The sequence below is a fragment of the Coturnix japonica genome, chromosome 1 (genome assembly GCF_054131305.1).
Source record: "Coturnix japonica strain WE chromosome 1, WE-NBRP24, whole genome shotgun sequence".
In the NCBI taxonomy this organism is placed as follows: Eukaryota; Metazoa; Chordata; class Aves; order Galliformes; family Phasianidae; genus Coturnix; species Coturnix japonica.
The window spans coordinates 4,976,735-4,990,359 of record NC_140663.1 but is presented as its reverse complement, the minus strand read 5'-3'; the positions used below and the strand labels follow the sequence as shown (position 1 = coordinate 4,990,359).

The 13,625-nt window shown below is 39.9% G+C and overlaps 1 protein-coding gene across 47 annotated transcripts in view; it reads right to left on the bottom strand.

The window, feature by feature from the left end:
- CELF2 (CUGBP Elav-like family member 2) overlaps positions 1-13,625 on the bottom strand; it is a 547,347-nt gene that overhangs the window by 201,984 nt on the left and 331,738 nt on the right. Inside the window, exon 1 of one of the 47 annotated variants that reach the window (XM_085511913.1) lies at positions 9,175-9,439. The exons of 43 other annotated variants lie outside the window; for them this stretch is intronic. The gene's annotated coding sequence lies outside the window, so the exon portion shown is untranslated. Of the gene's footprint in view, positions 1-1,041; positions 1,300-9,174; positions 9,440-13,625 lie in introns of those variants that run through there. 3 more of the 47 variants (XM_032441991.2, XM_085511916.1, XM_032441985.2) reach the window with 3 other exon arrangements.

Sequence of the window (13,625 nt, the reverse complement as noted above, 5' to 3'; positions counted from 1 at the left end):
CTCAATATTAATGCTAGCTACGCCTCTTGCTTTCACTTCTCACATAAGACAATCATTCCAAAAACTGACCTCCTTCAGAAACATATACTGATTTTCAGCATTAATATAGCCATTTTATACCCATCAATGCCTTCTGCTCCTCTGTACACCTTCTTATGTCCCTGCACCTGTTGGGCATGGAAGGGCCCAATCAAGATAAAATCTTTTTAGCCTCATCGTGTGGGACAGACACTGCTCCTCTCTTCTCATTGCAGAAACCCCAGCACAGAAATACAAATTATTCAGTAAGTTTGCAATTACCTTTTCCCTCAGTTAAGATGAGAAGTGCAGATATGACAATTTTATGCTAATTGCAAGCATTTGGGTTTGCTAGAGTAGTTTTTGAGTAGTAACAAAGCGAGATGTAATAATAAAACAATTATGATAATATGTTAATAGTTTTAATTGAAGTAATTTCTGTAGACAATAAGAATTATACCCTAATGTGTTAATTAATCTGATTAGGAAATGTTGTGAAAATGAGTATGTAAAATGATATCAGAGGATAGCAGGAAAGGCATGTTTTACAGGGAGAGTGTTCCTCGGGGTAAGATTTATAGATGTTAGCTCACAAGGCTTCAGCAAGGTAAACAGCTGTTTTGGTTTTAGTTATAATGAACATTAACTCTACTTCCCCATTTCTGCTTAATTAAACTGCTGACTCTGCAGCCAATCAAGAGAAAACAGAAAATGGGCACTAATTGGGTCCTGTGCACTTTCAGTCACATCTTATATCAAGTGGTCTGGCTACACCACCAAAACTGCCTCAAAAATATGAGCTTACCTCCCTCTACCAGCTTATCCAAGGGTTCCTCCACTAGTAAAATCAAACCACGTATATTCAGCACAGAAAGACGGGCCAGGCAAAAGCCCTTCAGGATGTACAAAGTGAAAATTTAAATTAAATCAATTTTTACTCTTGTTCAGGTAACCGCTTACTTAATTTTTGTTAAACAGTTCAAAGCAAAAAAAAAAGAATTGAAAACAGAGAAATAAACTCACAAAAGACTCTCGCCGACACTCCTGACGGTGGAACCAACAGCAAGTTCCTGTGCTTTTTGATTAGTTTTACCTTTTGCAAAAGAGGATCAGAATGGCACAGGCATGAACCAAATGAAAGCACACCGATGAGAAAGAAAGAAAATGGCACAAAATGTGCACAGTGGTACGAAAACCACTGGAGATAATGGAGAAAACCTTAATCCTGTGCTTACTGAGCTCTATAAGAGCACACTGTCTCCTGCACAAAATGTCCCCCTCTTCCTCCTTGTGACATGCGCAGTCAGCTCCGGAGTGCCTTCATCTGAGAGGAACTGGGGACTCGTGTGACAGAGTACAGGCTTCTTCTAGCACACAGAGTATAAAAAAAGAGGAACTTATGTCCTAGAGGACAAAAGATAATTTTGCATTATTCTGTAAATGAATCTTTAAGACAATACGACGAATAGGATAAAAAAAGAATGAAATACCTCACCGTCCCTTGGATCTGGAAGAGACAGCCGCGCACTCTCTTGAACTGTCTTACTTTGTGAGCGTGCGCGGGAAGGTTTCTGTCAGACCTACAAACCTTCATCTGAGCTTCCTTTGTGGTTATTAGCAATACCAATAGCATCACTTCACTGTTACACTTAAACCATTTCCTCACTGGTGAACGTACTTCTGCAGTGAGCTCTCCCTTTTGTAAATCTACTTGGCAAAAGCTGGGTAAAATGCCTTGTAGATTTTATTACAGACAATCAATAACATTTGGTATAAACATATAAACATGCATAGTAACTTGTGGTGTGGCAGCAGCCAATTGGAATACACACATAAGGAGGTTCAACTACCTAAGCACCATTTTGTGGCTCTCCGAAGGAAGTAGTAAATGCTGGGAAATGCTCTATCTCTCCTCTTCATGGGAGGCTACATACCTAAGCCCTGAACCGAGAGCAGACCTTAAATATAAATCACTTAATTGCTCATTTTATTTGATGCCCAAGTACTTCATGCTAATAAAGTTAAGCATTAAAGGATTACAATGTGACAAATTATACGCCCATCTCATAAAAGAAATATTGCCGAAACAGAGTCAGATCTGAAAGGTTCTCAATAACATACAGCGTAAGTCTAATTTTAGATGATTCCTCAATCACTGGAGAGCTTGCGGTATACACAGCCAGCCCAGCTCAATCAACTGACTTTTATCTCTATGACTGCAGGTCACATTATCTCATGAATGAACTGTTATGTAGGTCAGTCAAGAGTCATCTTCTAATTGAATGCACGTTTCAGCCTTGGCATTTATGCTCTAGATATCAAGACTGTGGACAATCTGTGAAGTCAGAAGAAAACACTGAAGAAGGAGCTGTGATAATTAGCCTTCGTATCAGACAGCAAACATGCAAACAGATGTTAGTTGAACCTTGGAGACAGTTGTTTGCATCTTAACTGGATTTAACACAGGTGGAAAGCGTGGGAGCAACAGCTTGCTGAGGAGTGGCATTCTGGGTCGCAGGTCAGATTTTAGCAACAAATTGAGACCGGTCTTTCTAACGAAACTCAGCACAGCCAGGAGGTATATTGGGCAGTGCTGGGATGTGCCAAATATATGCCTGCTTACTTGCAGTAACTGATACATCAGCTTCTCTCACTCCTTCCCACTGAGCAGCCACCGGCAAGGGTGAGTTGTGGTTGCTCCCAAAGGAAGGTGGATTTGAGACAAGGGGAGAGAAAGTTTCCACTCTAGCTCCAGACTCCTGTGTAATGCTTGTACTTGCATATTTTAAAGAAAGAAGGCTTTGGGGAGACATTCTTATATGGTTTGTGGACAGTTTATTTAACTCCACAATCAGGAGAATGACGTAAAATACATTTGAGTTAGAGCCCCTGTGGCATCTGGATAAAATGAGGAGTGTCAGACTGGAGATGCTCTATGAAACTAAAGCAAGAAATTTACTGCTTTACAGAAACACTTCTGAGCAGACATTTCATTTCCTGTGCAATCCAAGTTATTCTAATTTAGATGTAAAGGCAAAATTGCAACTGATTAAAATTGGGTCGGCAGCAGTTCCCATCTGAGGAAGCTCACAATCAGATAACAGCCAAGCTGCCGAAATGCAGAGCTGCTCATACTTCACAACCGTGACCCATACAGCTATTACCAGTTGCTTTTCTATTTCCAGAAATAGTTCACAAAGAATTTTCTCCAACTCTGGGCTCCCCCAACTTTAAAAATCATTTGCAGCACACAAAGGGTTACCAATAGTGAAGTGAAAGCAAAACGCCCAAGGCCAACCTTTCCTGTAGCCTGCATATGTGGTTGCATTTTGAGATCCTGTGTCCTGACAGCTGCTATCTTCAAGTGTGCTGCGACATGCCTATTGCTGTACCAGCAGTCCTTTTGTTCAACTCTTGAGCTTGCTTTTGAAGGCTTTAAAACCTCAGTGCATGAGAGGCTGAGAAGGGAAAATGTGAAGTAGCAGCTATTATACAAGAGATAGCAAAAAAAAAGCCCAAACCAAACCAAAACTATCTTATACCCCACCCACTTCAAAACAAAGAGTTACAAAAAAAGTACAAAAGTAGCTAAAATTAAAAAAAAAAAAAAAAAAAAAAAAAAGGGGGAACAAATAAAAATCCTGTTAGGAGGATGTGAAAGCAGTTACAAACATCTGTTAATGAAGTCTCAATTTGCATGTGAGATGGGTGATATACTCATTTTACAAATGGGTACATCGAAGCACACAATACTGGAGGAAAGCTGGCCAACATGACCACTTGAATATGCACTAGAATGAGGGAGACTCCATTTCCTTTACAGAAAGAGTAGTTAGGTACTGGAATAGGCTCTCCAAGGAGGTGGTTGAATCGCCATCCCTGGTTGTGTTTAAGAGCCATTTGGATGTGGTACTCAGGGATATGATTTAGTGTAGGGTTCTTAGAGTTAGGGTTCTGGTTAGGTTGCGGTTGGACTTGATGAGCTTCAAGGTCTTTTCCAACCTGGGTAATTCTATGATTCTGTGATTTCCTTATTCTGGCTACTGCTCTTCTAAATAAAATAAAGGCCATGTAAGTGAGCCTGATATGTTGATTTCCCTTGTGAAATAAAAGCCAAAGTCACAATAATTTTTCATAAACAGATATTCATAAATTAAGCATCATCATCAACAACAACAAAACAGTTATTGATGAATAAATTGCATTAGGTCCAACTTGAAAGAAAGGATATTAATGCATTTTTAATGGTTGAACCAAGGGAAGGTCATTATACAGTGTTTTAATTCTAGTACATTAGTGTTGCATTTATACATTAGCACTTAATGTGATAATGTCAAACTCACCACTAGTTGTGGCATCATAAAAATAAAGACTATTTTAGTATTCTTTTGGGGGGAAAAAGAGGAAAAAAAAATCGGAAATGTTGCCTCCTTCTCCAGATGAGGAGGATTCTGCATGTAAGATCAAAAAGGGAAGTCAGCAGATGTGAAAAATGTAAATCTTTGGTAAAGTACTCAGTCAACAAAGGTAGAGGGGTGTTTGCTGCTGTTGTTTGTGGTGTATGCTTGTTTTGCTTTGCTTTCCAAATGCTCCCTGACCTGTAAATGCCACTTTTAACAGAATGCAGGAAATAAATTAATAGTAGAAGTAAAAAAACAAAAAAACAAAACATAAACCTGAAAGTAAACTTGAGGAAACAGCCTCTCCAGCAGAGATGTTATTTTTTGATTCTTCAGAAGACACAGGCAATGATCTGGCAAGCATCACTGTTACAGTAAGCCAATGCTCTTCAAAGCTAATTTTGGGTAGAGCAGTGCGTTAGTCTCTTATGTGGACATTGTGTATATCCTCCAAAGTGAAAGTATCCTCCTAGGATTAGCACATACAGAAATGAAATATTTCCCTGAAGATCACACCTAGAGCTTCCTTTATAAGGCTCCTAAATAGAAATGGTTGTTTATCATGTTATTAAATTTCTTTTTTCAACCCCCCTTTTCCTCCTCTCTCTCTCTGGATTAATATTTAGCAAAATGAAAACTTCCTGAAGGTAATTACCTGGCTGCAATTCAAGGCATTCATAAACCTCACAGCTCCCTTTGGCAAGGGATCGTGTTGGGGGAAAGAGCCACCAGCCCAGGACAGCAGCTTTGAGATGCCTAACATCCCAAGGTAACAGCCCTGCTGGGCTCTACCACACCCCTCCCTCAGGCTTCCACTTGCTCCCAGTTCAGTGCTTGCCTCTTGTTTCCTTTGAATTTGCATTTGACCCATTTTGTTTGCCCTCTCGGGGCCACAGGAGTCTGGCATAAGCCCTGTGTTTCACAGTAGTTACATGCTGCTTCTTGGATTGATTTTTTTTTTCCCCCCAGAGCAACTGTATGTCATCTTCTGTGTAGATGATAACATGCCTGGTGCAGCTTGGCTGTTTGCAAGCGCTGCAGCACACAAAGGCTCATCACCTCTGCAGACGTGGTGGCAAAGGTCGAGCAATTTTGCTGAACCCCATCCTAGTGAAGAGGAGTAGCAAAGCCTCCAGCCTGGTTTCCATCAGGAAGCAGCCAAGTTGTTTTTGTTCCACCTCCATAATTGTCTTCTCTGCAACTTTTTAATCTCTTCTCAGGAACAGACATGAATAACTGCTGCACCCATTAGGCCAAGCTTTGCTGTTTATAAACTAAGCCACTTAGAGCATTTTTAACACCATGCTCAGGGCAACATGGAGCTCATTTGTGTCTCAGACATTCCCACTGTACCCATATCAGTAAAAAGGTCTCGCTGAAAGTTGGGAGATACTGGATCATGCCTTATTATCCTCATCTTCAGATGGCTGCATCTTTGAACTTCCCTACCACAACATTTTGCTTTCCTGTAAGGTTTGAAGCTCTTCAAGGAAATGCAATAAGCTTTTAAGTTTATATCGGCTTCAGTTTGATTTTCATGCTCAATTTCTTTTCTCTATGCCATTATGAAGTTTCCTTACATTCAGTAAGGTAACTACCTATCCAACATGCTAACTCTAACTGCTTAGAGCTCTTCCACATTTCCAAATACTTCCAAAAAATCTCTTCTAAACCTTGTAAACTTCCTCCTTCCCACCATCTCTCTTTTGGTGGCAGGTGCTTATAGCTGGACAGATGATGATATAAAATGGCACCTGAGTTTGGAGGACTGTTTGAGTCTCTGGTCAGTCCACGTGTAGAGGTGGATGGAGTATTTCTAGGATTTGTTCCTTTTCAAAAGATAAATAATGTTGGTATCCCTTCTTTAGGTATTAAACCCACGTCCCTTATTACACAGAAAAGAGTACATTTATACTCTCATCCAGCAAAAAAAGATTCAAAAGCTGCCATCTCCACAGTACCCAGAAAATTATTAACTAAGCATGTAGATGGACAAAGTATAATAGGAGACCTTCTTTTGGGATAATTTATGCAATTATGAATATGTAAGTTAAGTTTTCATGTTCTGTTCTGACCTCTACTTACTGAAACACTGACAAGGACACTTGCCTACTGACGGCAAGTCACGCTTTTGATGCATCCAAAACATAAACTACAGATCTAAATCAAAACTGAAAGAATATAAAACAGTTTGAGGACGAGGAATCTTTACCCTCTACTTAAAGAAAAAAAAATAGAAAATAGTCAAGTTTTCAGAGTTAAAAGTTTAACACATGAAATAAGTATGCTAAAGGTTTGTGGATTTTGAGATAAACCAATATGCACCTTTTTAGGGTTTCAGGTATTTCACAGAAATCTTACATTTTCCCAATCAATTTCAGCACTTTTACATGTACAGTATTAATTTTAATGACCTGAACATAGCAGCGCAGTGGTGCAATTCACTGTACTCTATAAGTCCTGTGAATATTTTTCTTTGCTTAACTTACTGTAAGCTTGATAAAACACAAAGATTAATGACAAGAGCTGTTCTACGCCAGAGTTCATGAAGAGGAAAGTGGGATTTACTATGGAAAAAGCATGCATATCTTGCCCAGCTCTTAAATAATAAGCCTCAAGGAAATTCACAACTTTCCCCTGTGATTTCCCCCAAAAGAAAGCCTGAGATGCTGCAGGCAGTGACCCAGAGCATGTGCCAATGAAGAAATATGTAGATAATAGGATATGCTCATACAGGCCTGGCTGCCACTGCTGGTTTCCTCCAGTATTCAGATAACCAAGACAGCTAACATTACATAAAGGCAAACAGAAAACAAGAGTCTGAAGAGTAGGAGGACAAAAAAAATGCACTTTTTTCCCAACCAAATCCAGACTGCCCACCCTGAGCACCGGCTCCACTTTGCAAGATTTGCATCTGAATTCTTTCTTGAACTGGGAAGAAGGCAGCTAGAAAAGAAAGGTCTTATGACAGCCTGGTTTGGCTTCATATGATGATCATGTCACACTGGATAAATAGAGTGCAACGGTATGCGATAGGGGTAGGTAAAGATGGGAGTGGTGTGGAGTACAGTTGGGGTTTAATGTTCTCTTCCACATGCTGCCAGCAGCATTTAATTATCAGTTTCCATTTGCTGACAATCAGATATTTAAGCCAAACAGCAAAAAATTCCATCAAAGAATATTTATAGGGCAAAAGGTTGACTAATTTGGAAAGGCGGTACTGAACTCACTGCAGAACATAACTGGAGAGGAAACCTGGAAAAGCTGAGAAGGCTGAATTTTGATGCAGACCAAATTCTGGAAGCAAGCAAAAAAATTAAACAAAATCTCTCAGACTTTTATTATTGTTTTTGTTTTTAAATAAAGGCCTATAATCTTACAGTGAAATGAAGTGAAAACACATTTTTACATTTATAAGAAGGAAGGTTTTAAATGATGAGCCCTAGACAGAAATACTTGAATTCATACTGAGCTCTACCAGCTCAAAATCATGGGAGCAACTGAAAATTCAAGTTGATTGTATTTTTAAAGCCATGTTGCTAAGCCTGATGGCTTTCCACTGCCTAACAATTCCTGGTACACAATGACTGGCAATCCATGTTTCCCAAATACTGAGAGAAGAATACAAGCTTTGATGCTAATTTCAAACTTTCTGGATTTTCAAGTACTTGGTTGCAGTGCCTGAATACTATTATATTGTTATTCCATACATTAAAACAAGATTTAGGTCCATATAGGAATGAAAATGATGGGCTTGTAAAAAACATGCCTGTGGCAACTTGAAATAGCAAACAACTCTGGCTTGCTCTATAGGGAAAAGGAAGTTTGCCATTCACTGAGGTCAAGGTGGATGGTTGTACTAGGTGATCTTAGTGGTCTTTTTCAGCCTAGATGATCCTATGATTCTAAGGTGTGAGCAGGGTTGCTTCTCTCTGTACCTTCCTTACTGCACACATATAGAAGTGTGGAGAACCATGACCTAGAAAGAAAATGCTGAATAGATCTGATGAGCAGAGAACTGTCATCATAACGCCTGGCATCACCAACTTTGAAAGAGACTCAAAAAATATGAAAAGGGAACTAAAGCCCAGAAAGAATCATGAACATATTGTGACCAGCTTGTGTCCTCTCCAGTTAATGAAGAGCCAGGCAAGTTGGAATGCCTACAGACAGAGAGGCCTGTCTGTCATTCCCCAGCCTGTTCCCCATCTCCAGGGCCAGTGACAGCACAGAGACCTGTCCCAGGACTGGCCTCTGCCGCCTCTTCATGACTGCTTTATTGAGACGTGGGTCCTAATCACAAAGCAAGGAGAAACAGTGATACCTACTATGACTCCAACAGACCTGCTCTGAGCAGGGAGCTTTGTGCAAGCACAGCCTAACATGCTACATGGCAACACATTTAGAACAGGAGCAAAGCTTATCTCCAGATCTGATTTTTGCAGGGAATCTTTCCTCCCAGAACTAAACCAACGTGCACACCCCTCCAATAGATACAATCTTCTGACAGAATATGAGCGCTGCTGCATTATGTTCCTTCACACAGCACCTAACAAACACAGAGTGGTCAAGAAACAACAATGTGCTACATGTGATCCAGCAGCAGGGCCAGCACAGCAGGAGACACAGACGCAGCATGAAAAGCAAAAACTTTTGTATCAAGGATAGTATTTAGATTGCCTTTTTAAGTGAAACTGAATTATTTGGTGGTGTAACAAAGCACATAAAACAAAGCCATCACCCCCAACTGACTCACCAAGTACTTATCTCACCAGCCTGGGACAACAGCACCTGTGAGCAGGCCAGCCTGCTCACCCCGTCTCTACCTGCAGACAGCAGAGCAGGCACACAGCAACCAGCTGCTCAGTTGTACTCCATATCACTTGCTTTCAGCCTTCCTGAACTTCCCACTTCTTCACCATATGAAAGCAGAAGTACGGCACTTGCTGTATTCTTTTCCCCCCCAGCAGCAAAGTTTAGCACTTCTGAGAAACAGACAGAGTAACACTGTTTCAGAAAGTGCAAGTGATCTGCGGTATCTTCCAGTCAGCCTGGTAATATGTTACACCCAGAATCCTATTTAGCAGTTTACATAATTCACAGTTTCTCTGGTTACATACTTTGTAAAATATGACATCCAGCTGGGAAAGCTGGTCTACTTTATTGTTATATGCTTGCTTTATATCACCCAAATATCAATTAAAGCAACCACAAGAAAAAAAAAAAAAAAAAAAAAAAAAAAGCATAAGGCAAATATCTTCACATTTTCACTTGTATATATGCACACATAATGCTTGCTGTCATTCAGAGGGGAAAAAATATCCTTGTCTGAAACAAACTTACCATGCGTTGCTAGGAATCAAGTATAATTTAAAACAAACAACAACAACAACAATACAACAAACTTTAAGAGTGAACAGACACACTTCAATTCTACACCAGCTGTTGTAATGGTGCAGTTCTTCTGAGAAGTGAAATTTAATCAGAATATGTTGTCAAATAACAGAGCTATATCCCACAAAGTCAACACGATGGCACTTTAAAAGTACAGCAGATATAGAGCCTTTACTGGCATATATGCACATAGTAAGTATTAGAAAAATCAATCAGAATCAAAATGCAAACTCTGAAACGAGTGTATGCCTTATGTTATTCATTTCCAATCCTAATTGTTTGATTTCATTCATCAGGATTTATATATGCACCAGTATGCTACCGAAGCAGCTAAAATTGAATACATCCCATTCCCTGCCCCCCCCCCCCCCCCCCCCCAGAAGAGTAATGGACTTTAACAATCATTTTATTGCAGTGAGAGATATTAACAAACAATTCTGCTCCTAACTGCAGGTTATAACGTAAGTGGATCAATTGATCACTTGCAAAAGGCAAAGTTTTGCTTGATGCTGAGGGCAAACCACATCTATAAAGTTCTGACCAGACCGCTAATTATTTTCAGTACAAATCCACTCATGGTCTAAATACCACTCAAATTATTTGCTCTGATTTGAGGTCCATGAAAAAGTAAAAAGAGAAAAAGAGTAACATTTTACCCTATAGTAGGAAAGGCCATGGAATGAACCTACCCCTGTGCTGCACCAAAACCATGCAGATCTATAGGAACATCTCAAATCTACTATGGAAGATTTTCCCACTCACAAAATAAGACACACACACACACACACAGAAAGAAAACAGAGAAAAGTGCATATGCCACAAGAGTTACTTGGTTGATATATGCAGTCTTTCGTGCCCAGCCCTCACAACATGTTACAAGTATAAGCAAAGTGATCTGTAACCAGAGTAAGGTTAACTATGGCAACAGAGAAAGTCAGCAGGTTATTCCACTGGAAGAAACTGCCTATAACATGCACTGCATTAACAAACAGTACTATTGCTTCAGGAAAAAATAAATTTGATACCCAAGGGGGAAAAAAAGTTTAATTAATTAGTAGGGTCTACCACCATGCATTTAATGCATGCAAAACCCTAAGGTCTGCATTTAAAGTTACATATTTGTATTGTATACTAACAAAGCAGCAGTTTAGAGGATAAAAACTGAAATCAGATCAGGGAGAAAAACTGTGCTCCATAACTCAGGTGCACTAAAATCACTACAGAAGAGTAACAGCTAGTGAAACACTTACGAATCAACATTAATATCATGAGACTTCAAAGGACATCGCCTTCTCAGCACCAGCTTATCGCACTGATTATCTGCAGTGAGCGCTCACACTGGGTTGTTCTTAGGAGCTTCTTTCCAACCACACCAGCTCAAACTGAAACACCAGTCCTCTAAAAGCCATGAACCTCCCTTGCAAAGATCTGTTCTGCACCTTCTCAAGTCCACTCCTGAATTCCTCGTGAGCTTTGTAAATGGTTAGGAATGATAGGAAAGCTCTTAACAAGAAGATATTAAATGCTAACAAGGAGATAAGAGGCTTTGGAACATGGACATTATATCATTTACAAAAACTTCTTCCAGCTTTCACATATTCTGTTCACTTACATGACAACAAATGGTAGAACTACAGTAAACATTTTAAATGTGTCGCATTATTTTGTATAGTAAGAGCTTGACATTTTTATTTTCTCCAAGGAGAAGCACTGCCTATATGCTCTCTAGTGGATGAACAGGGTTTTTACAATGTCCCCTCCTTCTCTCTCCTTTAAATGTGATCAAATATGAATTGCTTTTATTCTGCCAGCATCCCAGTCCAAGAATTTGTGTTTCTCTAGCAACGATGACACACAACCAAAGCAGGACAGAGAGCAGCTTCTCCTCGATCTCCTTACCGCTTCAGGTGCTATTTGTGCCAGGGAAGTGAGAACAACACAGAAGTTCTTATCTGGACATTGGCAAGGACTATGGGTGAATGGATTAACATGAAATTCTTTTCATTGACATTCTGCAACTTATGTTCCTGCAATCATTTAATCTTTTTTCAATTTCTTCCAATATTTGAAAGGAGTGTACAAACAGGAGGGAGAACAACCATTTATGAGGGTGGCTAGGACAAGGTTTTAAGCTGAAACAGGGGAGGTTTAGGTCAGAAATTAGGAGGAAGTTCTTCACACAGAGGGTGGTGATGCACTGGAACAGGTTGCCCAAGGAGGTTGTGGATGCCCCATCCTTGGAGGCATTCAAGGCCAGGATGAATGTGGCTCCAGGCAGCCTGGCCTACTAACCCAGCACATAGCAGGGGGGTTGAAACTAGATGATAATTATGGTCCTTTTCAATCCAGGCCATTCTATGACTCCATGAATTTCATGAGCACCCGTAGCTTTTTGGAAATCAATGCCCTGTCCCTGCATTTCAGGATACCTAACTCCCATGGGACGAATACACCCAGCAGCATTCTATCTCCAGCTCTCTTCTGCCCAGAAGTCCCAGCTGGAAGGAAAGCAGCTATTGGCAAATTGTTTCCCAGAATGACTTTGTTTTTCCAGGCTGAAAGGGTGCTGGGGAAGGATGCAACTCAGAAGTTTGACCTAACTAAAACCTACCATGATTTCAGAACAAATTCTGCATCCCTCTGCAGATGGAGATTTATCCTTTTGCAGGAAGAAAATGAACCAGCATTCAGCTTGCTCAGATTTAGAGGTCAATGCTAAGCACTGCTACAAAATCCTTACCTTTGCTTTCACCAATTTTTGAATAAATCAAGAGCAATTGGCAGTTGGGGTGATGACCTCTCATCAACACTAACTTAAAATGAGCTGCCCTAAAAGGCAGACAGATTTTTCCAGTTTTGATAGTCATGATGCAGCACTGTCCTTGCCCAGACAGCAGGTGCACAAGTTGAAAGAGCCCATATTCCTTTAGATTAGGTATATTCACCACTTCTTAAAAATTTATAACTCATTTAGCTTTCCAATTACAGTCATGCTGGCCATAAAGTAGAAGAAAGTTTGTTAGAGTTGGCAAAATACAGAGAAGCATATTATAAATTACTCTGGGAAAAGGCTTTGATGTCCAGTTTTGAGGGGCTTGGTAGGTACCACTCCTTCTCATAAGTCCACTTTTTCAGAAATTAAAGAAATTTACTCATTTGAATAGAGGATATAGGCTTATTTTCATCAGAAAACATTCTTTCCTACCTAGGGGGCACAATCACCGTTTAGATCTGGATAATATAAATTTAATTATTTTTATTGGCTAATAGAGTCTCTATCAATGTAGATGGAAACGGTCTTTCAGAACTATCACCAGAAATTAGCATGTTCACAACAAACAGCTCATCCCTGGGAAATAAGCCACTGTATGGGATGGTGTCATAAAGGCAGGGGATGGAAGATGCCCTGAATGAAACTTTGACCTCTAGAATAAAAACAAAACAAAGAAAACCCTGAAGTCTCTCTGTTCCTTCTCCGCCCATCTTCTGTTTCTTTTCTTTTTATTGACTCTCATTTCTGAAGTTTTAGAGGTCTCTATATAAAAAAACAAACAAACAAACAAAAAAACCCAAAAAAACTATACTCTTATACATTGCCCTTTTTGTATGCAGACAACCATGCATCTCTTCCTGAGCTTTTAAAAGCCAGCGCCTTCATGGATCACCTTATGCGGGGACTTCAATTTTAGTTTGCCTTGAAACCTTTTATTAAAGCAGCACATTTTAAAGCTGCCTCTCTTTTCTGGTGTCTAATCACAGCATTAGAAATCTCCACATATCACCTTGTCCCATCTCAGATGCCTGAAGTCCCAG